Below are 27,354 nucleotides of genomic sequence, written 5' to 3'. Positions count from 1 at the left end.
TTCCCAAGGAAGCAGTGTCTTCTTCTGGTGCTACTGATTCTCAAGTGATGGATCGTCAAGTTCTGAGGGAATGAGGCAGGCTAGGAGCTTGCATTTGCAGAGAAAGGGTGAAAAGAAAGAGTGGAACAGGTTTCCAGATAGGAAGAGTGCAAAGATCGATTTACTCCCTTTAATTTTGTATGTGGCCCATTGTGACAGAGATGATTCCTGCTTCCTGGATATTCCCTATGCCCCTCTCCATTTTCCAGCCTCCCTTGCAATTAGATCAGGTCATGTGACTTGTCCTAGTCAATTAAAGCGGGAGCACTATATATATCTTCCTGGCTAAGAGGGCATTTTTTTCCTCCATCCCTTCCTTTTCCTACCTTAGCAATCTCAAAAAACAAGTGCTCCAAAAGCCTACAGAATGGAGAACAGCAGTCTGAATCCCTTTAGACTTTGATGCAATCAAGAAATAAGGCTTTATTATGCTATGCTACTGAGATTCTATGGCTCATCTGTCCCTGTAGCAGAGCCTGGCCCATTCTGAATGGTGCGCCAACGACCCTTGATTGTCAAGTCCCTTCACCGTCAGCATTTTTTTCATATGAGCCAGTTTCTACTTCTCAGAAGGCAGCAAAATGGTGCTTTGGCCAAGGATTGCTACTCATAACCTATTCTTCACCCAGAAATGTGACCATCCTGAGATTATTTTCCCAGTGGTAATAAGGTGTTGGCACCATTTCCTCTGCCTCTTTTGGCATAGGGAAGAGGCAACCATCCCTCTAGGAGGACAGAGACACTTGCAAATGAGGACTTCTCAGTCAATTCTCTTGGTTTCTATGTCTTTGTCCTCTCCTGGTTTCTTTTCTACTTCGTGGGAGAATCCTCTAGTTCCTGCTGACTTCTCCCTCCCTTCTCCATATCTGAAATTCAGGGCACCCCCAGAGTTATATCCTGGAACTCCTTCTCTTGGCACCCCAGGTGATTCCCCTGGTCCATGGCTTTAAACACCATCCCTATGCAGGTGATTCCCATCTTCATATCTCTATTCCTGACCTGGAGCCAAGAGGACCCATTTATTCAGTTGCTTCCCTGACATCTCTACTCTCATAGACATTAAAAACTTAGCATGCCCATAAGGAGCCACTGATTTACCCACATCTCCTTCTGTCTTTCTCAGAAGACTCCTCCTGTGCCATGTCTCTGTTAATGACACCACTCACAACTCAGTTTAGCAGATCTGAATCTAGGCCTCATCTGTGATTCCCCTCCTTACCTTACCTTCCACATCTAATCCATCACGAAGTCCTCTCAGCTCTAGCTCCAAAACATATATCCTGAATTTTCCATGTCTTCGCACCTTTGCAGCTACTGACTCATCCAGGATTACTAAATCTCACCTGGATTAGGCCTCTTGTGTGGTGTGCCTGCTTTCATCCACTATTTTCTTTCCTTGTTCTTTACATAGCAGCATGGGGTATTATTCAGTAACATAAATCAGGTCACTGGATATCTAGTGGCTTTTCATGACACTTTGAACAGTAATCTACCATAAAGTGTAGTTATATACCTTGACCTAGTGTCGGTTGCCTCTTTCCTCATCTCTTGCCCATTTCCTTTTAGTCACTGGACTCGAGCCCATTGGCTTTCTTTTGGCTTCTCTAACACTATAAGCTTTCTCCTGCCTCAGGGCCTTTGCACCTGCTATTCCCTGTTTCCTCAGGACTTTACATGGCTGGATCCTTCTTGATGTTTAGGTCTTGAGTCAAATGTCACCTTCTCAAAGAGATCTCAAAGAGGCCACACTCAAAGTACATCAGGCTGTGGATCCCCGCTCTCTCTGATTGCCCTGCTTCCATGGCCATGGCCTCACATTGCCCATCATCTTCTGAAGTAGCAGTATTATTTATCTGTGTAATTACCATTACGTAAGAGTAAGAATCTAAATGTCATGAAAGCAGGAACTTTGTCTTTTCACTGTTGTATCCCTACCTAGCATGTAGTTGATCAATACAATATTGTTGGAAGATGAATGAATGAAAGGAAGTACCTACTTGAGGTCAATTCCCTATAGTGGTCTATACGTTTAACACCTAGAAGAGAGGGCTTCGCCTAGAAAGTTCTGCCTTTACTCAGACCTGAACAAAAGCAACCTCTAGCCTGGACCTGCTGCTTTATAGGTCCTTACTCTGACCCTTCTCTGGCCTTGCTGCTCCCCATAGGATCAAGGGGCAAAGGGGATGTGTCCTCCCTGAGTGCAGTCTAGAAGGTGGTATGACCCTTCCAGAAATCCTTTCTAGAGTGTCCCCTTTCTAGACTCCAGAATTCCCTGTGCAAGGACCTCAAGCCCACTTCCACAGCCTACATAGGATCTTTCCCCATGTCTGTCCTTTCAAGGGCAGTCCAATGTGTACAACCCTAGGTGCCAGTTTCAACATGGAACTCCAAGAATTCTGCAAATTCCATGTTGGAAGTTGGCCTTCTAGGTCATGATGAAGGCAGGAGGATAGAAGATTGTGTATCAGGCAGTTTGTGAGCTTGGTTTCTATATTCTCAGTATTTATGTGTGACCTCCATTGGAACTGTTTTCTAAGCCTGCAAATGCTGTGGGCAGGCCTGCTTCAGCGTGCGGGGTGTATATTCCTCTTGCATTTAAGTGACATCGGGTGGAGGTTGGTGAACTCCCCTCAGTCATCAAAGCAGAGGGGCCTCCCTAGGAAAGAGCCCCCAACTTCATAGGCTGCAATAAGCCAAGTTCCTTTCCCACTTTTGTATTTGCAACATCCCCTGCTTGCTCTCCCTATGATAATTAAGAGAAGTTACGGTAAAGAATTTGTGAACAAGCTACATGTCCCATAACAGGGGATTAAATAAATCGATCAAGTGAATCTGTCCAATTCAATGCTCTGTATATGTTACAACATTTTAGAAAAATAATTGGCAGCACTGGAAGAATAACAATGATGGCAGTGCCCACTTATTGGGTGCTTGCCCCTGGCCAGTCAGTGTGCACAACCCTTCACATGCACTGTCTCATTTAGGTCTCACAATCAAATGGTGCTTTATTAGTTTGAGTTATCGGTGAGGGAACCAAGCTTTAGAGAATTTAATTATCCAAGGGTGTGGGGACTACAGAGTTGTTCTCTGAGTCTTTGGAACTGGACCATAGCTCTTCCTTGGAAGTGGAGTCTTCTAGAATTGCTGGAGCCCTTCCCTTAGGAGAAGTGAACTCTGAACCCTTTGACTCTTATTTTGCTTTCCCCTTCCCTTGGCCTCTGAATACTCAACCTCTTTAAGCCTCAGTTTTTTCACCAGTGAAATGGGAATAGCAATTGTAGTGATGCCTATAATTATGAAGATTATGTGGAATAAGCATGTAAGCTGGGAAGTGCTCATAAACCATACCCAGTAAGGGATGGTCCTGGCTCTTTCTGTAAGTCCCAGTTTTTCTTCTTTGATGCTGGTTGTCAGCTATTCAGCTCCTCCCAGGTACGCAGGGGCACGAGGTGGGAGAAGTGGCTGTCCTCATCATTCCATCCCTGGGGGTGGGGGCATGGTTGAGACCATCTGGAGCTTCCACACCACCTGAATGACCTCTTCCTCCTTGCAGCTCTCCGGCTTGGTGAGCTAAATGATTTGATTTCCTTTCCTGTTTTGAGTTGCCCATCAAGGCCCCTTCAGTATGACCAGACTTCAGGAACAGAGTGAGTGAGGGGAGAGAAAAGAGAATGAAAAGTGAAGAAAAATGAAATAAAACATATATAAATTAGTATTCATTAAGAAAGATCTGGAAAAATCTTACCCAAGAGATTAATGGTAATAATATTGGGGTTCTGGAAATATGGCTACTTTCATTTTTTTCCTTTAAACTTATATGCATTTTCTACTTTATTCTGCAGTGGATACTAACTAATTTTGGTCATTAAAAAAACATGCTTTTTTTTTTTTTTTTTTTAGGTAAAGAACCTGTGTGCTTGCTGTCAGGGGAAGGAGATAAGGTAGAGACAGGGAGGTGGCCTCCTCTTGGGTAGTTTGTCTTGGGCACAAAAAACCCTACGGTGTAGAATGGGGAAGATGGAAGAGGAAATTGAGCATGAAGGCCGGGTGCGGTGGCTCCCTCCTGTAATCCCAGCACTTTGGGAAGCCGAGGCAGGCGGATCACAAGGTCAGGAGATCGAGACCATCCTGGCTAACATGGTGAAACCCCGTCCCTACTAAAGATACAAAAAATTAGCCTGGCGTGGTGGCAGGCGCCTGTAGTCCCAGCTACTCGGGTGGCTGAGGCAGGAGAATGGCATGAACCCGGGAGGCGGAGCTTGCAGTGGGCCAAGATTGCGCCACTGCACTCCAGCCTGGGCGACAGAGCAAGACTCCATCTCAAAAATAAATTTAAAAAAAAAAAAAAAGAAATGGAGCATGAAGAGGTGCATGTTGGGAAGTAGGAGATGTAGTGGAAAGTGGCTGAGTCCTTATGGATCAGGTACCGCAGGTCTTCCAGCAGGTAGGTTGGCAGGGTCCCAACACATACCAATAAATACAGCAGAATGTCAACTAAAGCACTGCCTTCAGTGAATGAACCAAAGTAAATGTGTTTTCTCCTATAAAACAGTTTTCCCTCATGGTAAGTGAATCACTGCCCGGGACAGCATGGCATAGCTCGCTATTGATTTCCCCAACATAGCTTCCCATACCTGCAAGAGAGAGTGACTCAGGCTCTTGAGGAACACACACATAACCCAAATGTAATTCAATGTGACTATAAACTTTCTATGACTTTCACCTCTTGGAAGCTCTTCTTAACAGAATGCCACTGAGCTAGTTTCTCTCCCACTGACCTGAGAAGCATCTGCTTTAGGTGATCTAAGGACAAGATAAACCATCCTGCTTTATTTTCACAAAATCCAGAACAAGAAATACCTGCTTTGTTGGTCAAAAAAACGATGGTGTGCTTGATTGGACAGGGAATTTCTCTGGCTCTTCTCCTAATCTTTTCCCAGTTACATTCCCATGCAAAAGACACACTTGAATTTAACCCCTAAGTTGAGAGATACCCACCACTGGTCCTTCCATTCTCTACAGTTTTCTTTGCTATGGCCTGATGGTTCTTTCCACACAAATAGGACTACCATTTACTGAGAATTTTGTCTGCAGAAATATGAGGATATAAGATGGGTGTCACTCTAGCTGACATCTATAACCTCAATCCTGAATTCACCCAACATTCCTCTCATTGCAGGGTTGAGAAAATGCCTTTTGGTGAAATCAAAGAGTGGTAAAGCAATAAGGAACCTTTGGGATCTGCTCAATGCCTGCTCATGGACACAGGCTTCTTAGTGACAGAGCCAGGGCTAAAACAACGAAAGCTATTTCTTCTGCTGGCTATGTATCAACTACTTAATTGAACGTGGTGGCAGTTCAAATCCTCAGTCCCAGCCCCTTTTCTCACTCTGTGCTCTAACACCAGGTGGACACAGTCGTGTCTTCTATGACTTCCAAAGTTAGATATTTTTTTTTTTTGAGGCGGAGTCTCACTCTGTCACCCAGGCTGGAGTGCAGTGGCGCGATCTCGGCTCACTGCAAGCTCCACCTCCCGGATTCACGCCATTCTCCTGCCTCAGCCTCTTCCAGTAGCTGGGACTACAGGCGCCTGCCACCAAGCCCGGCTAATTTTTTTATATTTTTAGTAGAGACAGGGTTTCACCGTGGTCTCGATCTCCTGACCTCGTGATCCGCCCGCCTCGGCCTCCCAAAGTGCTGGGATTACAAGCGTGAGCCACCGCGCCCGGCCCAAAGTTAGATTTTTAAGCTCCAGACTCATGTATCTAACTGCCTACACACTCTTTCTCCTTCGGTGTCTTGCACATATATCTAAATTAACATGTCTGAAACAAAGCTCTTGGTCATACACCCAACATTTTACTCCTCACAACCTCCCTCATCTCAGTAAATGTCACCATCATCCACCTAGTTGTTAAAGCTGGAAGTTGGAAGTCACCCTGGAGTGCTTTCTTTAGTCCACATCTACTTCCAGTCCTGTTGGTTCCACAGCAGGGTAGGTCTCCAACCAATCCATGCCTCTCCATCTCCATGAGTGTGCTCTCCCAGGTCACTATTATCTCATATGTAGACTATTCCAACAGTTTCTGAATTTTTTATTTCTTCTTCTTTACCTACTGCTATGATTTGAATACTTGTCCCCTCCAAAACTCATGCTGAAACTTTCCCAGTGTAACAATATTATGAAGTGGAGCCTTTAAGAAGTGATTGGGTCATGAGGGCCCTCATGGATGGATTAATCTATTCATGGATTAATAAATTAGTGGGTTATGGAGGGAGTGAGTTAGTTATCACGAGAGTGGATCTGTTATAAAAGCCAATTTGGCCATCTCTTGTGAGCTCCCTCACCATGTGATGCCTTGCACCACCTCAGGACTCTGCAGGGAGTCCCTACTAGCAAGAAGGTCCTCTCCAGACACAGCTACTAAGTCTTGGACTTCCCAGCCTCCACAATTGTAAGACATAATTTTAATTTTTTTCTTTATAAACACCGAGTCTCAAGTATTGAGTTACAGTAACAGAAAATGAACAAAGATCCCTACCCTCCAACCCATTCTCCACACAGCATTCAGCATAATCTAATGATGTAAGCCAGGTTCTATCATGATTGCTAGTTACAATCCTTCTAATTGCACATGGAGTAAAATCCACAATCCACAGTGGTGTGGAAAGTTCTGACAATCCAGTCCCTGCTCATCTCTAACTGCACTTTATCTCACTCTCACCTTTGGTCACTCAGGTTCAGCCATGCTGACCTTCTTTTAGTTTCTCAAATGTGCACAATGATTCCCTGCCTCTGGGTCTCTGGCTGTGCTGTTCTTCTGCTTGGAAACACTCTGCCCTCTTCCCCTCCTCACACTCCAGACCTCAGCTGAAGTGTGACATCCTCAGAGGGGCTTTTTCTGATAACTTGCCAGTCTCTAAGTCAGTCCTTTGTTAGTTTCCTTTGTAGCATTTATCGCAATTTGTAATTCTTTTATTAATATGTCCTTTTATTCAAATTCATTTATTGTGACTACTCTAAGAGCAAAGCCAAGTTTGCCTTGCTTACTGTAGTATCTATAGCACCTGTCACAGTGCCTGACACATAAGAAGTGCTCATAATATATTTGTTAAAGAAAAATCTAAAATCACAGTGCCTCCCTAACATTGGCTTATTATTTTCGAATGAGTTTGCATATCTTCCCAATGAGAAAGCTTTTCTTCTCTGATTAGATCTTTATAAACAATTTCTTCTTCTTTTTGCTTAGAATTTTGCTTCCTTTTAGTATAAATACAGGAATTTGAGGGCTTGTTTGGCAGTAACTACGCTGTTGGCTTATGTACTTTACTTTAGAAAGCATGCAGATGCTAAGTAAGCTGCACAGGCCCAGAGATGTATATCCACGTGTCTTTAAAAAATAGACATCTGTTCTTTCTGATCTTCTTCTATGTTCACTGCTGCAGAGAATCCCAACTCAAGCAGATGAGTTAGAATCATTATCTTGAACCTCATGGTTTTTAATGAATGGCTCCAACTCTTTGTTCTAACAGACATAATCTGTATAAATTCATTGGAATGGAACAATGCTGCAAGAGAAAGAAGGTTTTGAAGAGTCCACTGGCAAGAGTCCATTTGCTGGTCAGTGATAAGTAACAGGTCACATGGGTTGTCCATAGCCTGGAGGATGATGTCACGGAAGCTGAGGGATTTACAGAAGAGTCTGACCCTGTATTAACCTCATCATTTGCTTGGATAAACTTCAACCTGGTGTTGCTTTCTTTACTTTGTGTATTTCAAATTAGTTCTTCTAGGGGTGATGTAACCCAGAGAAACACAACTACAGGAGTTGTTCAGATGTACATTATTTCCAAAACACAAACAAATCCCCAAGTTTCCAAAAGTAGGGTTTTCCAGTGCTTCTAAATATAGAAGCACAGCCTCAACATTCCTTGAAGAATTTTCTGGAAGTATAAGGAATTGTTAAACTGTAAGGAAGGGAAGAATTAGAGAGTACAATGTCTATAAAGGAGATGACTGATTATGTAACTACGAAAGAATTCTTCTAAGGCGAGAGACATCGTCTATCTTAAATTTACATCTAAGACTTTCTTGAACTTTTTCAAATTTGCAAAATATACACCATATTGGCTTCATTGATACCAGATAATAAAGCCTCATAAACCTGTGCCTGTGAAACCTCTGCTACATAGTGTATCTACAGCTATGCCCAATCAGGCATTTGTTAAATGCTTTTAATTGACACACCTTTAAAAGTTGGGGTAAAAATACCTTTTAGAAAGCTCAAGTAAGTGTTTTCTTAGCTTAGAAAATAGCCTGAAACTGGCCCTGTCTGCTACCTTGCACAAGAAACTCAACCCCATTTTCCATATGTTAATGCAAAATGCAGTTTAAAACACAAGTTGCCACTGGCAGAAGAAAGCAAAGCAATTGCCTGCATAACCCAATTTCATTTTAGCCTTTGCTGAAGTTGGCCCAGGTTCAGCGTGTCTACACTCATGCCACACGCCTGCAGCCTGGGCTCCTACACCTCCCTAAGTTCCCAGGCAGCCCTGGGCTGGAGGCACAGAGAACACCCAGTTTCCTATTAAGCCTCCCCCGCCCTACCCGAAGGCCAAGAGGAGTCTTGCCCTGCTTGTCACCTGGTTGGGAACCTTTGGAGGCAGCTCATCTTTGCATCTCCCCATCACGGGGAGCAGTGGTTTCAGTACCCAGAGGACTTAGCCTTTGGTTTGCATCTGTCCTTCGGAGGAGGAGGATACAGAGGCTGGTTTTGAGATTATTTGGAGCTGGTGATCAGTGAGGTCTCTTTAAGCTGATTGAGCCAACTGTGCTGACTTAGTCAGTTAACCTAGATAAATACCACTCTGAGTTTTCTTTTTTCATTTAAGAAAAATAGTGTCAGAGTACAGGATGGACTCTCCCAGTGGGAGAGCTGACACCATGTAAACGATTCATTAGCTGAACCTCAGCTGTTTTCACCAGTGACGTCGATGTGACGGAGATATTTGTTCAGGTGATGGGACTTGAGTGGGCCTTGGGCCAGACCTCCACCCCCAGGGACCACCCTCTTAGCACTGAAAGGCAATAGTCTTCACACTGGCTGAATCCTGTATTTTCTCAATCCTCCAAATCCGACCAACTTCTCTAAATTGTACTGCAAGGTTTTGGCAGCCAGAGCTCCCACTCCTCGCTGCCATCCCACCGCCACCCCTGGAGGTGCTGAAGGCCGAGTACAAGCCAACCGGGTGGAAACCTGTATTTGAAGGTCTGCACCGCGGGTAAGTCTCCCTGCCTTTCTCTGTTGTGGTTGATTCCCCTGCTGAGGTGGGTTTGTTCATGAGTGTGCGGAGGTCTTGAATTAGAGCAGCTCATCTCCAGGTGGCCAATGCCACGTGTATTTGCAATGGATTTTGCCAACTAACTCACTGGATTATCTATGCCTGGTTAGGTATCTCAGAGGTCCAGAGATTTTTGAGGTTTCAAACTTCCCATTTTTTAAGGTTTCCAGTATTTTAAAAAATGAAGAAACACCTACAAATGGGTCTTTAAAAACACCTTATGATATGTTTTAAATGTTCAGTCTACTTGGTCTATTTCTGGAATTGTATGCTATCCCTAGCTAGAAATGACAACACAGACAAAATCGGAGCTCTCCTGATGTGAAGATTGGACCAAACAGCTTCTCTAGCCTCAGCAGCTCCCTGCCAGCTCCTGAGCCTGCCTGTCCTCTGTGGACTGTGGCCTGTGGTCAAACCTGTTAGGGAATGGCCGGGTTTGGTGGCTCACACCTGTAATCCCAGCACTTTAGGAGGCCAAGGCAGTAAGATCACGAGGTCAGGAGATCGAGACCATCCTGGCTAACACGGTGAAACTCTGTCTTTACTAAAAATACAAAAAAATTAGCTGGGCGTGGTGGCACGTGCCTGTAGTCCCAGCTACTCGGGAGGCTGAGGCAGGAGAATGGCTTGAACCCAGGAGGCGGAGGTTGCAGTGAGTCAAGATCGTGCCACTGCACTCCAGCCTGGGCAACACAGCAAGATTCCGTCTCAAAAAAACAACAAAAACACCCCAAAACCTGTATCACCCAACTGAGAGGTACATGGAGGCCTAGAAGATCAAAGAGGCCTCTTAGCCAGTAGTTGGGGTTTGACTGGTAGGGGTTAATGACTTTCCTGGTAAGTTTTAAACCCAGTGGTGACAGCATTTTCCTCTTTATTTTGTTTTTGGAACTCCTGTCTGCTAGGGTAGCAGGGATGCCAGTGGCAATTCCATACCAAATATTTGGTTTTTAATCCATAGCCTTTACCCACCACCCCATGTCTCTCAAGACTCCGGGGCAAGGGAAACATCTTTTCTTTGGGGATGACCCTTCATTAGAGCAAAGAATCCACCTCTCTGGTGGTTCTGAAATTTCATGATAGAGAGTTGTTCCAGGAGGGAATGAACAAATGTCTGTGGCAGAGGTGATGGAGCTCAACACACACTCCATCAACTGCCCCTCATGCCCGGCTCCCTGTGGTTAAGCAGGTCATGTGACTAGCTCTGACCAATGGGCAGCAAGTGGAAATGGCATATGTCATTTCAGGGCTAAGGCATAGAAGAGTTGGTGTGTGACCCTTAATAGCTGTCTATTCTCTTCCTATGGGGTCTGGAGATGCTTGACATGATACGGCCTGATATCTATAAAGCAAAACTCCTCTCCCCGCCGTACCTCTGAAGATACAGCAGAGTGAGAAACAAACTTGTGCGTGTTAAGCCATCTAGATTTCAGAGACCATTTGTTACCACTGCATAGCCTAACCTATCCTGATTGATACAACATGTATTTTAAGTGTATCTTATTTAAACAATTACATTTGAAAGTATTTTAAACATTCTGATGTACGCATTGTATTGCATATATGTAAAATATAAGATTAGAAAGTTTTGATAGATAAAATTCTTTGGTGCAGCAAACAAAACAGATTCGCATCTCTTTTTGTTTTTATGGTCTTTTAGATTTTGCATGTATTAAACACAAGATGCTAAGATTGTTACCCAATGTGGGCAGTGGGTTTAGAAGTGTGTAAATCAACTTTTCTTGGTAGTGAGTGAATGAAGCCTGAGACAGTCTATGGTCTCTGGAAACTCAGAAGAGTGAGGGAAAGGCCTGGAATAGGAATCAGGGGATGCATGGGCCACAGGATATGCAGGATCACTCTCTCTCTCTCTCTCTCTTTTTTTTTTTTTTTTTTGAGACGGTGTCTCGCTCTGCCACCAGGCTGGAGTGCAGTGGCTCAGTCTCGGCTCACTGAAACCTCCGACTCCCTGATTCAAACAATTCTCCTACCTCAGCCTCCTGAGTAGCTGTGATTACAGGTACGTGCCACCATGCCCAGCTAATTTTTGTATTTTTAGTAGAGACAGGGTTTCACCATGTTGGCCAGGATGGTCTCCATCTCCTGACCTCATGACAGGACCACACCCTTAAAGGAGGCTTAATTCTTTCTCCAGGATCCTTCCTCATTCAATCCCACACTAGTCTATCCCCTTCTGAACTGCTATAGCAGCGGTTGTCTTTGATTCATGTTAATTATAGTCTGTCTTATATCTGTCCATTCATTCTAGAAATATTTGCTGAGCCCCTAGGATGGAATTCCATGCTGGATTCTGGGAACACAGAGACCAGAGCCAGCCCTGAAAGACCTCACAATCTAAGAAGAAGGTCACTTATAGTCTACTCAGAGTTTCCAAGTTGTTAGTTTTGCCCTTTATCACTTCCTCCTTAGAGGGAAGGAATTTTGTCTTTGGGTTCCCATTTGTCATCCTCATGCAAGGTTACTGCTGGCAATGTGGAGGCTGCTTCAGAGATGGCTGATGCCGTGTGTGTTGGGCACACTGATCAGCCAGTGTGTCTGTCTTCATCTTTATTAAAATCTATTCCCAAAGTGAAATGGTTCTCCTGCCTTTAGATCCATTCTCCATACTCAATCACTACAGCCTGCTTTGGGATGCTTCATGTTATACACTTCTGACAAAGTCATCATCATTTTCCATCCGTACCACTTGGAGACAGCCAGGTTTTGCATTGGAGAGTGAGCAGCTGTAGAAGCGTTGCTCATGGTGGTGAAAGTAAAGGCTGTGAGATGGCAAAGCACCCGGCAGAAATCTGACTTGCTCATGAACATGCTCTCTTAAAGTGCTATTAACATGAGGCAGGCATTTCGTGGGAAGGCCATTGCAAGCATCTCCCTTTTGCCCATCACTGACACTCAACTTGAAGTATACTCCTTCCATATGCAAGTCAAAGCAAGACTTTTCCAAGTGTCAGCACCACAAGCTCAAGCTAGTTCTTGGCAGTGATCTGGGTTTCCTCTTGCCCCTGGCAGAGTATTAGCAACCAAAGCACAGCTAAGGAGCAGAGCTGCACCAATGGACTGGGTGTGAGAGATCACCTTGGTCCCAGCCTGCCCAAACCTCTGAAACACACCTGCCCCTGGTTACCAGGGGCTCAGGGTGTGCAGTCAGGAATGACACAATTATAGCCTCTTTTTTTTTTTTGCTTCTTTTTTCTTTTTTTTTGTAGGGCCAGCTTGTTCTCTCTGCAACTAGATGAGCTGAACTGGCAGCAGGCAGACAACCAGCGTTTCTCAGGAAGCTGTACCAACAAGATGCAAAAGGGAGAGGTGGAGCAGAAGAGGGCAGCTCATGAGCTGATTGTGCTAAACCCTGTCAAATAATCCTTTAGAAACCCAATGGTAATCAATGCCACCCAAGGGCACCACATGTGCCAATAAAAACCTCTTGCATTTTGGCTAAATGTGGCTTGAGATTAGCATTGGGTGAGAATATCTGTTGTTTGCAGGCACTCCAGACTGCTGAATTCCAAAGTGACTCTTTTGATATTGGTAAATAATGTGGCACACGATTCCTCCCCCATCCCAATAGAAATTGTGCAAATCCTTAATTATGAGGGCACTTTCTCAAGGGCACATTAGAATATCATGCAAAATTGAGTTGTTATCTTCGCCTTTGCCAGGGCTTTCGTAAAACCGCACAGCAAGCTGCCCTTGGAAGTTTTCTCTTTTGTTTGCAAATCATCGGTTCAATTTGGACTAAGCTTTCCAGGATTTAAAAAGAAAGAAAAAGTGCGGAAAAAATTACATAGAGTGAGCCTTCTAAAGTAGGTTTTGTTTTTTTCTTTTTTTCTTTTGGTGAACGGGTCACAAGATTGCAATTCTAAACAATCTCACAATTAATTCTTGAGCTATGCAGTCCAATTAGAACAAACGCTTCCTTTCTGATTTAATTAGAGATGAGGACACGCCTGTGAGCTTATTTGTATAAAATACGTGTTCATTAAACAAGGTTTGGATCAGGTTCAGCTTGTTAGAAATGTCATGAAAAGGGGGCTGTCTCTCACTGTCTCTGGCTTCTTTAACCCCTTTAATGCCGAGAATGAACTTCACAGGTGTGGTGAATATAAAGAGTCTCTTTGCTGAAACCTGGTGAACTTGAAAGAGGCGGTTTGTGACCAGCCTGACCAACATGGTGAAACTTCATCTCTACTAAAAATACAAAATTAGCTGGGCATGGTGGTGGGTGCGTGTAATCCCAGCTACTTGGGAGGCTCAGGCAGGAGGATCACTTGAACCCGGGAGTCAGAGGTTGCAGTGAGCCGAGATCGCGGCATTGCACTCCAGCCTGGGCGACAGAGTGAGACGTCATCTCAGAAAAAAAAAAAAAAAAAAAAAAAAAGAGGTGGTGTGTTTGTTGATCAGCCCATCTACTCATCTTCTGACATTTAGCACCTTCTTTTCCCTTCCCCAGGCCACTGTAGGCAGAAAATCAAATTGGGAGTCTGAGGAAACCTACTCTAATCATAGAAACATTCTTGTATTATTTGTGTTTCTCAAATCTCACTACTCAGAGTGGGAGCCGTGGACCAGCAGCAGTAGCAGCAATGCCTGGGAGCTTGCTAGAAACACAGAATGTCACTCCCTACCCCAGACTAATGAGAAGCTGCATCTTGACAAGATCCCTGGCTGATGCCTGTACAGATTTACAGTTTGAAGAGCACTGGTCTAAAGGCAACAAATCATGAAGATTTTATTTCAAAAATCCAAGGGCCCTTGGGACCCTAGAGAATGCCACTTCACTTGAATAAAACCAGACCTGGGTGCCCTCTCTACCATGGGGGAATTGCCACTTTCACCCTCCTGAACTCTCTGCTTAAGACTCAGGTGTGTCCCTCTTGTCTCGTCCTCCAGTGAGCTCCCACGACTGGAAGGGCCCGTGGGCAAGGACACCGGTCACGGGGCAACCTCTGCCCTCATGTGTGCCTCTCGTCTCTTGCTCATCTCTTCAGCACAAAACTGAGCATTTGCTGTGCATCAGGCCCTGGGGTGGCTCTCTGGCTATAGAGAAAAAGGAGGATTCCTGCCCTGGAGGGGCTCCCACTCTGTGGGCTGATGCTGGATGGAGAGAGATGACAGGTAGCTGGTGAGTGGGAGAAGTCTTGAGACTCTCAGGCCCCAGGTGCCATCACTGACAGGCTGCTCATGACAGCCAACATCAGAAAGGCCAAACGTCCTGGGAGTAGGAATCCGTCTTCCTGGGGAAGGCTCCATCCATGCAGTATCTGTCACGTGCAAAGAGACAACTTCCAAGACACAGCATGTGCACGTGGTATTGAACGTTAAAGAGAACGTAGGCTGCCGAGTGTGCTGTGTGCCATCTTGATGTATTATTCTCCTCCACAAGTGTTTGTCTTTTTTTTTTTTTTCATTTATTTTCTCAGAAAGCAAAACTCGCATCCAGGAAAATGACAGCATCAGGAGAGTCACTCAGTGTTCTCTCATGTTGCTCAGTCCTCGCACTTTCTTCAAGCAGCCTGGTGGGGAGAAAATATTGACAAGTTTCTGTCTCACTGCTTGGTGCCTACAATAGCACTGAGCAGGCCATAGCAGATTTAAAATTTCTGTCCTTCCGTCCCAGACTCAAACTAATGTCACTGCTAACTAGGGGACATTAAAGGAGCCCAGACCAGCAGGTAAATTGTCATCAGTGATCCTTGAGGCTGGCCCTGGTCTGACCTGGTGCCCTGCATACCATGATTGCCCTGGTGATGGGCTCAGCCCTGCCACCTTCAACTGTCCATCTTAATGATGGACAGTACCGCAGGCAGCTCCAAACAGCCTCAGCTGCTGCATCTCCAACCCTCAGCTCCAGCCTGCATGTAGAACTGCCCTGGCTTGCCCATTCCTGCTCCATTGGACCTTTCACTGGTAAAACAGGAGACTGGAGAAAGACCTGGGAAGGGGAATGGGGAAAAAAGCATCACTCCAAGTCAGTAAGTATGACTTCCTTAAGATGATGATGATTGCATCGTAAACCAGCTCATCGACATCTAACAGGGATGGGATGGTGGAAGGAGATTTCGGGGAGGAAGACTCAGCTGAGATGAGAATAAATCTGGAAACATCAAGAATAGAGAGCTGGGTTCAGGTAATTATGTGGTCTGCTAGGAACCTTAAACATAATTTTGAAAAGTTCAGTTGGAGTTCTAGTCTAAGCCTTTAAAAATAAGTTTACTATTTTTGAAAATCACTCAAGCAAAAGGTGTTCCTTGTTTTAAAATAAAATAAAAATTTAAATGATTAAACATTACTCAACTATCACTCTTAACACTTTTGTATATTATATCCTTCTACAATTTATGTATATAAAGACAAATAGAAATAGAGAATTATAGATCTGGAAACAGCATGAGATGGAATCATACTGCACATATTAGCTTGTATGTGCTATTTAGTTAATCCTATAATCATGGAAATCTTCTATAATATCATTGTAAATGACTGCATAGTTTTACATTGGTATATATACTATAGTTTTTGCAGCTGACTTGCTGTTATTGGATATTTAGGCTGTTTCTGTTTCTCTGCCTACATTTATCTATCTATCTGTCTATCTATCTATCTATCTATCTATCATCTATTATCTATGTATGTATGTATATATGTATGTATGTATGTATCTATCTATCTACCTATCTATCATCTATCTATCTATCTATCTATCATCTATCTATGTTTTACTAGGCTAAAGCGTATTAAACTCTTTTCTTATAGTTAAATCTTTGTATACATCCTCAACTATTTCCTCAGAATAAACACATAAATATATATAATTGCCTGGTTAGAAAGAATTTGCATTTTAGGAATTTTGAAGTATATTGCCAAGTCGTCTTCCAGAAAGCTTGGACCAATTTGTACTCTTGTGAGAAATATCTTTCTCACTCTAACCAGTGGTTTTTGGGAGAAAAATTCCCACTGTGTTTTAAGGCAAACAATTGGATTTAACTTTTGTCAAAGTTCCACCAAGAATCCTTCTTGAATTCTCTTTCAATCATGTGTAACATAAAAGCTGAGTCTCCAAGAGCCTGGGATCCAGAAGAAGGCATCTCAAAGACTGGCTCTCATTGTCTCCTATGTTCTTGAGGGGGTGAATCAGAAAGTGAGAACCCCCGGCACCGCAGCCAGAGAGGCCACTGCACTGGTGCCTGGATGAGGGACACCGTGCCAACCGACTGCTGCTACCATCTCATTGCAGAGCCTGTGTGTGCTGCCACAGAGAGCGTCACAGCTACTGGGAAGCAAGAAAAAGTCCTCCATATGTAAAGGAATAAAATAAACAGTGAGGAGGATCGACCTGAGCAATCAGGGCTGTGGCCCCCCAGAGTGGAAGAGACAAAAGGGTACTTTAGTTAAAACAACAACAACAACAAAAAAAAAAACAAACAAAAAACACCTCTCAAAGAGATGCATTCACAGAACCTCTAAAAGGAATTTGAAAACTAAAATACGTGTTTGCAAGTTAAAACGTTTAATAGGAGAATTGTAAAGACAATAATCATGGCGAATGATTAAATATCTTGTAACAAAAAAATGTAAATGAAGAAAAGGAAAAAAGGAAGGAAGGAAGGAAGGAGGGAAGGAGGGAAGGAAGGAAGGAAGGCAGGCAGGCAGGCAGGCAGGAAGGAAGGAAAAAAGAAAGCAATGAGGAAAACTGTAAGAGAGTTGGACACTCAAGAAAATATTTTATGCAATAGTGAGTAATTTCAACAGAAAAAAAGAATAAAGAAGTCATAAAAAATTCATAAAAAAACATGAACTAAAGAAAACTTCCATTTTAAAATTTAAAGATCTTGGCAAGTGCCATGCATGATTAATAATAACATTAATGATAATAATAATAATAATAATATAGACCAGACCAGAGCTGGCCAATAGAACTTCTTACAGTGGTGAAAATGTTCTGTGCAGTTCAGTATGGTAGCCACCAGCCACACGGGCTATTGATCACTTGAAATGACTGGTATGACGAAGAAACTGACTTTTAAATTTTATTTAGTGTAATTTATTAACATTTGCATTTAAATAGTCATATGTGGCTAGTCACTATCACATTGGACATCAGATCTAGACATTTCCTGCTGAAATTTCTTAAATATAAGCATTAAAGTAAAAGCTTATAAACTTGTGGGCTTTCGTATTCAAGGGAGGATACATTCCAAGACCCCCAGTGGATGCCTGACACTGTGGATAGTATATTATGTTTTTTCTTATACATACACACGATAAAGTTTATTTTATAAATTAGTCATAGTAAGGCATCAACAAAAATAACAGACAACAAAATAGAACAATTATAACAACATGCCAGCATCACTACTCTTGCGCTTTGAGGCCCTTATTTAGTTAAGACACAGGTTACTTGAGCACAAGCACTACGAGACCACAGCAGTTGATCTGATAAATGAGAGGGCTACTAAGCCACTAAAGGGTGGGTAACCACCCAGCGAGGATATACCAAATAATTCACGTCCTGGCGGGACGGAGGAGGATTGCGTGTGATTTCATCACCATACTCAGAACAGTGCACAAAACTTACAAATTGTTAGGTATAACAGTGTAACAAAACTTACAAGTTGTTAATTTCTGGAATTTCCTACTTAATATTTTTAGACCTCAGTTGACCACAGTTGATGGCAGGTAACTGAAACCTCAGAAAGTGAAACCAAGGATAAAGGAGGACTACTGTATAGAAAATCAGATTTGTATTAGACTTCTTATCTGAAACACTGAAGATTAAAATAAATAGAATAATTTACAAACTGTTAATAGAAACACCGATTGGAGGTGGGTCACGGTGGCTCACACCTGTAATCACAGCAGTTTGGGAGGCTGAGGCAGGTAGATCACTTGAGCTCAGGAGTTCCAGGCCAGCCTGGGCAACATAGTGAAAACCCATCTCCACAAAAAATATAAACATGAGCTGAGTGTGGTGGCACTTGCCTGTGGTCCCAGCTACTCTGGAGGCAGAAGTGGAAGGGTTGCTTGAGCCTGGAAGGTCGAGGCTGCACTGAGCTGTTATCATTCCACTGCACTCCAACCTGGGCAAGAGAGTGAGACCCTGTCTCAAAAAAAGAAAAGAAAGAAAAATCTAGATAAAGAACAATACAGTAGAGCAAAAGGGGTTATAAGTAAAGGATTAATAAAAATAAAACTTGAAATTAATGTAATATAAAAGATAAAACAGAAAAATAAAATAAAAATTTAGTTTTTTAAAAGGTAAATACTAGAATGGTAGGTAAAACAGATAGAAAACAAAAAATACAACATTAAGAATGAAAAATGAGGCATAACTATGGATACTAAATAAGAAAGAACTGTGTTTATACTTTATGCAACTCTACAATAATACATTTGAAAAATATTAAAGTTGATGATTTTCTAACAAAAGATGAAGCAACAAAATTGGCTCAATGGTGTTATAAAAAGAAACATAAAAATATTCTCAGTTCTGTGGATTTTCACAGCTAACATCCATCTTATATTCAAAGAATAGCTAATTCTTAGGTTTTTAAAATTTTTCTTGCCTATAGAGAGTTATAATTTCTTCAATTTATTTCAAATCTATTACAGTCTTAATATCAAAATTTGAGAAGGGTAGCACTGAAACAAAGACTATAGAACAATAAACCTATGAATAAAGTGACAGATTTTAAATAAGAAATTGGCAAATATAATCCAGCAAGACAGTAGAAGAATGACAATTACAGCATGACCCAGTAGGGTGTATTAGTCTGTTTTCATGCTGCTGATAAAAACATACTCAAGACTGGGTAATTAATAAAGGAAAAGAGGTTTAATGGACTCACAGTTCCACATGGCTGGGGAGGCCTCACAATCATGGTGGAAGGTGAAAGGCACGTCTTACATGGCGGCAGACAAAAGGAAAATGAGAGACAAAGAAAAGGAGTTTCTCCTTACACAAAAAATATATATAGCCATCAGATCTAGAGAGACTTATTCACTACCACCAGAACAGTATGGGGAAACCACACCCATGAATCAATGATCTCTCACTGGGTCCCTCCCACAACATGTGGGAATTATGGGAGCTACAATTCAAGATGAGATTTGAGTAGGGACACAGCCAAACCATATCATAGGGTTTATAATTGAAAGAACAGTTCACCATTAGAAAATCCAGAAACATAATTCCTAATTTAATCAAAGGAGAAAAACAAAATAATTGTATCAGTAGATTCTAAAGAAGCACTTGATAACATTTTGAAGACGTTCTTCATCAAAACTCTGCCTCAGCTCAGACAGAGGTAAACAGTAAAACAGAGACATCCTAAAGACTATGAGAAACACATTAAAATGCTTTAACTGTTTTTATTAAATCAAAGATAAGAGTGGGTGACCTATTATTTCACATAGTTCGAAGGTTCTAGCAAGATACATTATAATTAAAATTCCTCAAAATGATCTTCGTTTTCAGATAATGTATCCCTAGGAAATGTGAAAGATTATTTAAAAACCATTTAGAAGTGAGATTTTGATAAGGTATATGTAGCTGTGTTTATATACATAAATTCAAGAGTTCTTTCCCCGATATAGACATAACTGGTTAGAAAAGGAATAGAAAAAATATCCCATTTGTAATAGACACAAAAACTATGAAATCATCAGTAATGAATTTAATAACAATGAAAACTGTAAAACTTTATTGAAAGACTTAAAACAAGGTGGAAACAAATGGAGAAATACATCACTTTCCTGGAGGAGAGACTTAATATCTTAAGTCTCCTTTTTGCATGGATACACTAAAGTCATTTCCCATCAGAATCCCTCCTCTTTTTCTGTGGGGCTTTAGGAATTGGACTTCTTGATTTGAAGTATTTATGAAAGTACAAATGTGTAAGAATTTCCAATAAAAACTTGAAAAGGAGGAATAAGAAGGGGTGGCAGGGAGGATTTTGCCCAGCCAGATGTGAAAACATACTATAAACCTGCTGGATTCAACATAGTGAGGCAATGAAATTAGGGCGGGTGAAAGCTAAACAAGCCCCCAGGCTTGTTGGAGGAGGTAGGTAGGAGGAAAGCAAATGACAGGAGAAAGACATTACAAAGGGCTTTTCAAATTGGGGTGTATGAATATCTGTAGGGATCTGACAACTCCATCTGCAAACCTAAAATGTGTTTTGTTTTAAATTATAATAGCAAAAAAAAAAACCAACAATCTTACTCTGGGTCAGCTGATCAACACGGATAGCTAAGGACTGCCACAAAATTTCTCTGCCATTTTTGCATTTACAATTAAGATTCATTTGCAAATTGCATTGGTGGTAAGTAGCACTGATTTAATAGCCCTGTGCTAGTAAGAACAGAGGTGAATTTAAAACACAGATGAAGTGTTTAACTTGAGTGCTAAATGCCAACACACACCAAACTGCTAAACCCTGGCCACCTTGATGGAGCAGAGAGTGACAGTGCAGCTGGATTTGGATGGACCAGAGGAGACGCTGGCTTTATATTTATTACTGAGTCTACTGCAACAATCTCATAATGAGGTTGTACTTTGAAAGGAGAAGTCAATCGAGTCTATGTAGCTCAAAGGCCTAACTATCGAAGTGGGCGGACATTTTATGGCTCAGTGTGATAAGTACTATAACTTAGTGATGGATTGTTTTTGGTAGTGTGCATCATGGTATATGTGGGGGGTGTGGAATGGTGGCCCCCAAAAAGATCGGTCTAGGTCCAAATCCCTGGACCCTAAGGATACTACTTTATTTGGAAAAAGGGTCTTTGCAGATGTAATCAATTAAAGATGTTGAGATGAGATCTTCCTGGATTTCCTGGGTGGGTCCTCAGTCCCAAGACAAATGTCCTGATAAGAGATAGGCAGACAGAGATTTGAGACATGCAGAGGAGTAGGTGATGTGAAGACAGAGGCAGAGATTAGAGTGATGCAGCCACAAGCCAAGGAATGCCTGGAGACAGAACCTGGAGGATGTGAGAAGTGGACTTTCCATCCCTGTAGGGAACATGGCCCTGCCAATGCCTTGATTTCAGAGTTCTGGACTTCCGAACTAAGGTAGAATACATTTCTGTTGTTTCAAGCCAGCCAGTTTGAGGAAATTTGTTACGGCAGTCACAGCAAACTAATATAGGAAGGTAACTTATATTTTCCTGGAATGGTTCAGGCAGGCTTCACTAGAATTGTGGCTCTTGTAAGCTGCACCTAAAGGGGAAGTGGAAAAAGGAAGGAAGGCTACTCTGGGCAGGGAAGACAGCATGAGCAAAGGCACAGAGGCCTGAGGGGCTGGATTCGGTGTGGCTGGGTGTATTTAACAGGTGAGGTTGGGGATAAGCCGGAGGGTGAAATATCATGTTTTCTGCTGACTCTTTAGCTGAAGAAACGAATTCACAAACAACTGAAGGATATTTCTAAGAGGACTGAGAAAATTCATGACAGAGACAGAAATCTGGTAAAATCTACCTTCAGTGTCATATTCACAAGGCAGGAAATTGCATCCCTGTAAAGCCCCAAGAAAAAGAGAACTGAGAACAGACTCCTCGTATTCAAAATGCAGCAGCTTGTTGGGTCTTGAGGGCTCCCTTCACAGCCAGTTTGCTCACATTCCTAGGCGGACGGCTTGCTCTGGTATCCACGTAATCCCTGCCAGAATGGGAAGCCCCCAAGCTAGGTAGAAAACAAAATATTTTCACCATTTGACATGATAAAGCGTGTGGCTCTTGAGTAGAAGAACTGTCGCAACCATGGGAGTGTTCTGTCCCATCCACCCACTCCATCCCCTGTGGGAAACACATCTCCCCCAACCAGCACATCGAAGGTGGCCTGGACAGTGACAGAAGCCACCCCCTTTGATTTCTCTATGTGGACATGGCTTGCCACCGCCGTGGATTCCACCTCCTGCTCAGCAGTGTTTGTGGCAGCTGAGAGTACCTTCTCCTTGATACCCTTAGGAATACTCAAGTGGGGTGTTGCCTACTGAGGCCAAAAATGGATGTGCGCACATGCCAGGATCACTTGCAGATGTAGGGTTGAAAACATTTGTTTCACAGGACTGACACTATAAATAGGACGTGGATCAGCAGGAAGGCAGCAGTTTCCATGGGTGGCCTTGTCTCTATGGCAGAGATATTTCCCAGAAGCTCGCACCAGTGGGGCTGGCTCTGGATCCAATGAAGCTGCCGTGTCATCACTGTGACATGGCTCACAACTGCTGGGGTGCCAAGCTCTTTCCCTCACTGCTCAAAGACACATCTGGAATCATCTCCAGAAACTTCTGTGACAGGCTGGGGACCCTCATCCGTTGGCGGCACACCATGCGTGTGACTGCACGAATGTGTATAGTGTGTATGTGTGTGTATATGTGTATGAGTGTGTGTGTATGTGGGTGTGTATATGTGTATAAGGGAGTGTGCGTCTGTGTATATGCATGTCTGTGTGGGAGTGCATGACTGTAAATGAGTGTGTTTGTGTGTGTGAGTGCCTGAGTGTATGTCTGTGTGTATGTGACTGAGTGTGCAGGTACATCTGTGTATGTGAGTGTGTATATGTGTGTGAATGTGTCTGTGTGAGAGAATGTGTGTCTGTTTATATGGTTGTCTGTGTGAGACAGTGTATGACTATAAATGAGTGTACTTGTGTGTGTGAGTCCCTGAGTGTATGTCTGTGTGTGTGTGATTGAGTGTGCAGGTACATCTGTGTATGTGTGTGAGCATGTATGTGTGTGTGTGTGTCTGTGTGAGAGTGTGTGACTGTGCGGAATGTGTTTGTGTACCTGAGTGTGTGTATGGGGGGGCGTATGTGAGTGTGAATACCTAAGTGTGTGGATGTGTCTGGGTCTGTGTGGGGAGAATATGGGTGTGAGGGTGTGTGACTGCGTGACTGCATATGTATGTGTGTTAGCATGTGCATGAGTGTGTGTGTGTGTGTGTGGATATGTGCATGCTGCCCAGACTGGAGTGCAGTGGCACGACCTGGGCTCACTGCAACCTCCATCTCCCAGGATCAAGTGATCCTTGTGCCTTAGTAGCTAAGACTACAGGGATGCACCACCACATCCAGCTAATTGTGTTGTATTTTTAGTAGAGACTTGGTTTCACCACGTTGGCCAGACTGGTCTCGAACTCCTGACCTCAAGTGATCTGCCAACCTCTGCCTCCCGAAGTGCTGCAGTTATGGGCATGAGCCACCCCACCCAGCCCGGAGTGGGAGTTCTGTCCACCTCAGGGTGGGAGGCTGTGGCTCAGCTGCGTCTCACTTTCCCCCAAACTGAGGAAGAGGTTTCCTGCCTGCTCTTGGGCAGAACTGAAAACCTGAGGCTAGGAGAGTAAGGAGGAGAAGAAGCTGGAGAGTGGGGATTCACCTGGAGGGTGACAAGGCATACAATGGAAGCCTGTGGTGGGAGGGGACAGCAGCAGCAGCTGCAGGAGGAGAGGCAGGACTCACCTTGCCCATGCAGGCCTGCAGGAGGAAGCAGGGGAGTGGGAAGGAGAGGGTCAGAGCCGAAGGGATTCTTCAGCTCCAGCAGCCCATGAACTGGCAAGAGGAAACAAAAGGAGAACAACAACACTTCTGTGGGACGAAAGGCTGGTGAAGCAGAGCGGTTGAAGGCTTGGTCTGGAAGCTGGTTGTGATAAAACTTTCACATGGTTGGGAAGAAACCCTGGGCCTCACTTGCTGTGTTCCCCAAACATTTGTTTCCCTTCCCAACTTGGAAATAAATGAAGGCACTGTGTGGGGTTCTCTGACATTCATTATCTCATAGTCAAGCCTCACAAATCTTAGGACCGTTTTATGAAAGGGGAGATTGGGGCTCATAGAGATGAAGTAACTTGCCGAGGGCAAGGGTAGGGTCATAAGCCCAAGTCTCGGGGACGTGCCTGGGCAATGGCAGAAAGTCCCTCTTGTGCTTTTCTTGGGTAGTAATGTAGATATTCTTGATGGCAAAGGGCATCTCCCTCCTCTTGTGACACAAACACCAAGTGCTTAATTTGTCTGGAAACTGTCATAGACACTAAAATCCACTGTCTCATTTGCTCGTCATGATCTTGCAAGTTAGCTATCATTACCCCATTATCTGAAGCAAACTGAAGGGACTTCTCCAAGGACACACAGCTATGTCATGCTGGAGCCAGGATTCAAACCCAAACCCATTTGATGCCCATGCTCTGGTCTACCGCGCTACCCTGCCTTCCTCATGGGAGAAAGGGCTCCTCCCACTGACTCCCTGCCCCCCTTTTGGCTCTGCCCATGAGAGGAGGTGCATTGCACCCATGCAACAATGCTCATTGCTCATTACTCATGGCCTCCCAGGCCTCCCAGGCCTCCCAGTGATTAAGCCCTTAGAACTTCCCTTCGGCTGTGGGTGACATCATTGCATAATTAAGGTGACTGTGATGCCCAACTGCGTGCACCAAACAAAGGTTCCTTGTTTTAATTTATCATCCCAGCTCTCCTTGTGCAAGACTGAGCTCCAACTGGTAATTAAGGGAGACAGTTTAACCTGGCTGAATGAGAGCAGGGCTTGGGGCAAAGTGGCAGAAGGGTGACCCAATGTCAACTCTTAATTTGATATGGTAATGAGGATACCAATAAAAGATAATAAGGAATAGGCTTACCCCAGAAAGAGGAGAGCTCAACACTAATCTGAAGCTTTCCTTTTATGTAATTTTCTTGCCAAGTAGCTAAAAAGATTTTTTTGTCTCCTTTTATTTCTCAGCTGACCCTTTAATGGAGCTACTACTGAGCAGTCACATGCCCTGAAGTTGGTCACTTTCTACCCAGAGCATTGTGTTAATGCACATAGATTCTGCAACACAGGCTACAAAGATTCAAAGAGAGCTTTGCCATTTGCTAGCTTTGTGACCTCAAGCAGGTTACTGAAATTCCTGTCCCTCAGTTACTGCATCCATAAAAGGGCAGTTGCAATACTAGTATCTGCTTCATCAGGGTGTTGTGGGGGTGAAAGTGAATTAATATATGTTCTGTCTCGAGGTCAGTGCCTGGTGCATAAGCACTTTGTGTCTGTTATTATTGCCTTCAAAACTCTCTTCACTATCTGTGTACGACTTTCCAGCATCTTGCATAGATGAAGTGTTTAATAAATATCTCTTCATGACATTTTCTGTCTTCCCCTCTTCCCTCTCTTTGTCCTTCTCTCTCCACAAAGGGGGACCTCGTTTCTACCTCCATACATAAAGGGAAATATGGAGCAGACCCGTTAGTTTGCAAGTACAATGAGTTAGGAAGGGACTCGCCCCTTGTGGGGTGCGGAGGCCAGGTGAACAGCAACTTGGAGTATGGGACCCGGATAGAGAAGGTGGTTGGGGATGGGCTTGTATTTAAAAAGCAGCCAACAGATGAGGTTTTCACTGCCTCTAGGAACTGACCAAGCCTGGGAGGAACAGTCCCTCCAGGGCCAGCAAGACTTCAGAGGCCAAAACATCAGAATGCAGAAAATGAAAGGCATGATTTATATACTCTCTTGCTTTCTCCCTTTCGGAGAATGGTCAGTTACCTTAATATAACTTACATTCAGGAGACTCTCAAGGGAGGCTAAATTGTACAGCAAAGTTTGTTTCCCTTATTGAGCTGAGCTCCCTTGATCCCCCATTGCTACCTGGCCAGGATGGGGACTCAGACCTCACCAGGGTCTGCCAGCTGGGGCCACAGCAATGCCCTCGGGTGTCTCCTCGGAGAGGCATTCTTCACCTGCGTCTACCTGTCTAAATAATACCTCTCCCTTGGGGTGAACTGTAACCTCCCTCATCACTACCTTTCCCAGCTTCCCAACACTTTCCCAGTTACTTCCTTGTTTCCTCTCCTGAATTTCCAGACTATTTTTTCTATTCTTCTTCTTCTTATTATTTTTATTCCAATAGTTTTTGGAGTACGGGTGATTTTTGTTACATGGATGAGTTCTTTAGTGGGGAATTCTGATATTTTAGTGTACCAGTCACCTCAGCAGTGTACATGATAGGCATATGCCATCTTTTATCCCTCACCCCCCTTCCAACCTCCCACCTGTGAGTCCCCAAAGTCCATTGTATCACTCTATGTTTTTGCATCCCCATAGCTTAGCTTCCACTTATAGTTGAGAACATACAATTTTCTATTTCTGAGTGACTTCATGTAAAATAATGGTGTCCAGCTCTATCCAAGTTTCACAAAATACATTATTTCATTCCTTTTTTATGGCTGAGTAATATTCCATTATAACCACTCTGTCAATGGGCACTTAGGTTGGTTCCATATCCTTGCAATTGCAAACTGTGCTCCTATAAACATATGTGTGCGTGTCTTTTTCATATAATGACTCCTTTTCCTTTGGGTATATACCTAGTAGTGAGATTTCTGGATCAAATGACAGTTCTACTTTTCGTTCTTTAAGGAATCTCCACACTGTTTTCCATAATGCTTATACTAGTTTACATTCCCACCAGCAGTGTAGAAGTGTTCCCTGATCACTGCATCCATGCCAACATTACTGTTTTTTGATTTTTTGATTATGGCCATTCTTGCAGGAGTAAGGTGGTGTTACACTGTGGTTTTGATTTGCATTTCCCTGATGATTAGTGATGCTGAGCATTATTTTCATGTCTGTTGGCTGTTTGTATATGTTCTTTTGAGAAATGTCTATTCATGTCCTTTGCCTATTTTTGATGGGATTATTTCCTTTTTTCCTTGCAGATTTGTTTGAGGTCCTTGTAGATTCTGGATACCAGTCCTTTGTCGGATGCATAGTTTGCAAATATTTTCTTCCACTCTGTGGATTTTCTGTTTACTTTGCTGATTATTTCTTTTGTGGTGCAGAAGCTTTTTAGTTTAATTGAGGTCCAATTTATTATTATTATTATTTGCATTTGCTTTTGGGGTCTTATTCGTGAATTCTTTGCCTAAGCCAATGTGCAGAAGAGTTCTCCCAATGTTATCTTCTAGAATTT

The sequence above is a fragment of the Nomascus leucogenys genome, chromosome 1a, assembly GCF_006542625.1.
Source record: "Nomascus leucogenys isolate Asia chromosome 1a, Asia_NLE_v1, whole genome shotgun sequence".
Taxonomy (NCBI): domain Eukaryota; kingdom Metazoa; phylum Chordata; class Mammalia; order Primates; family Hylobatidae; genus Nomascus; species Nomascus leucogenys.
This window is presented reverse-complemented; position numbering follows the sequence as displayed.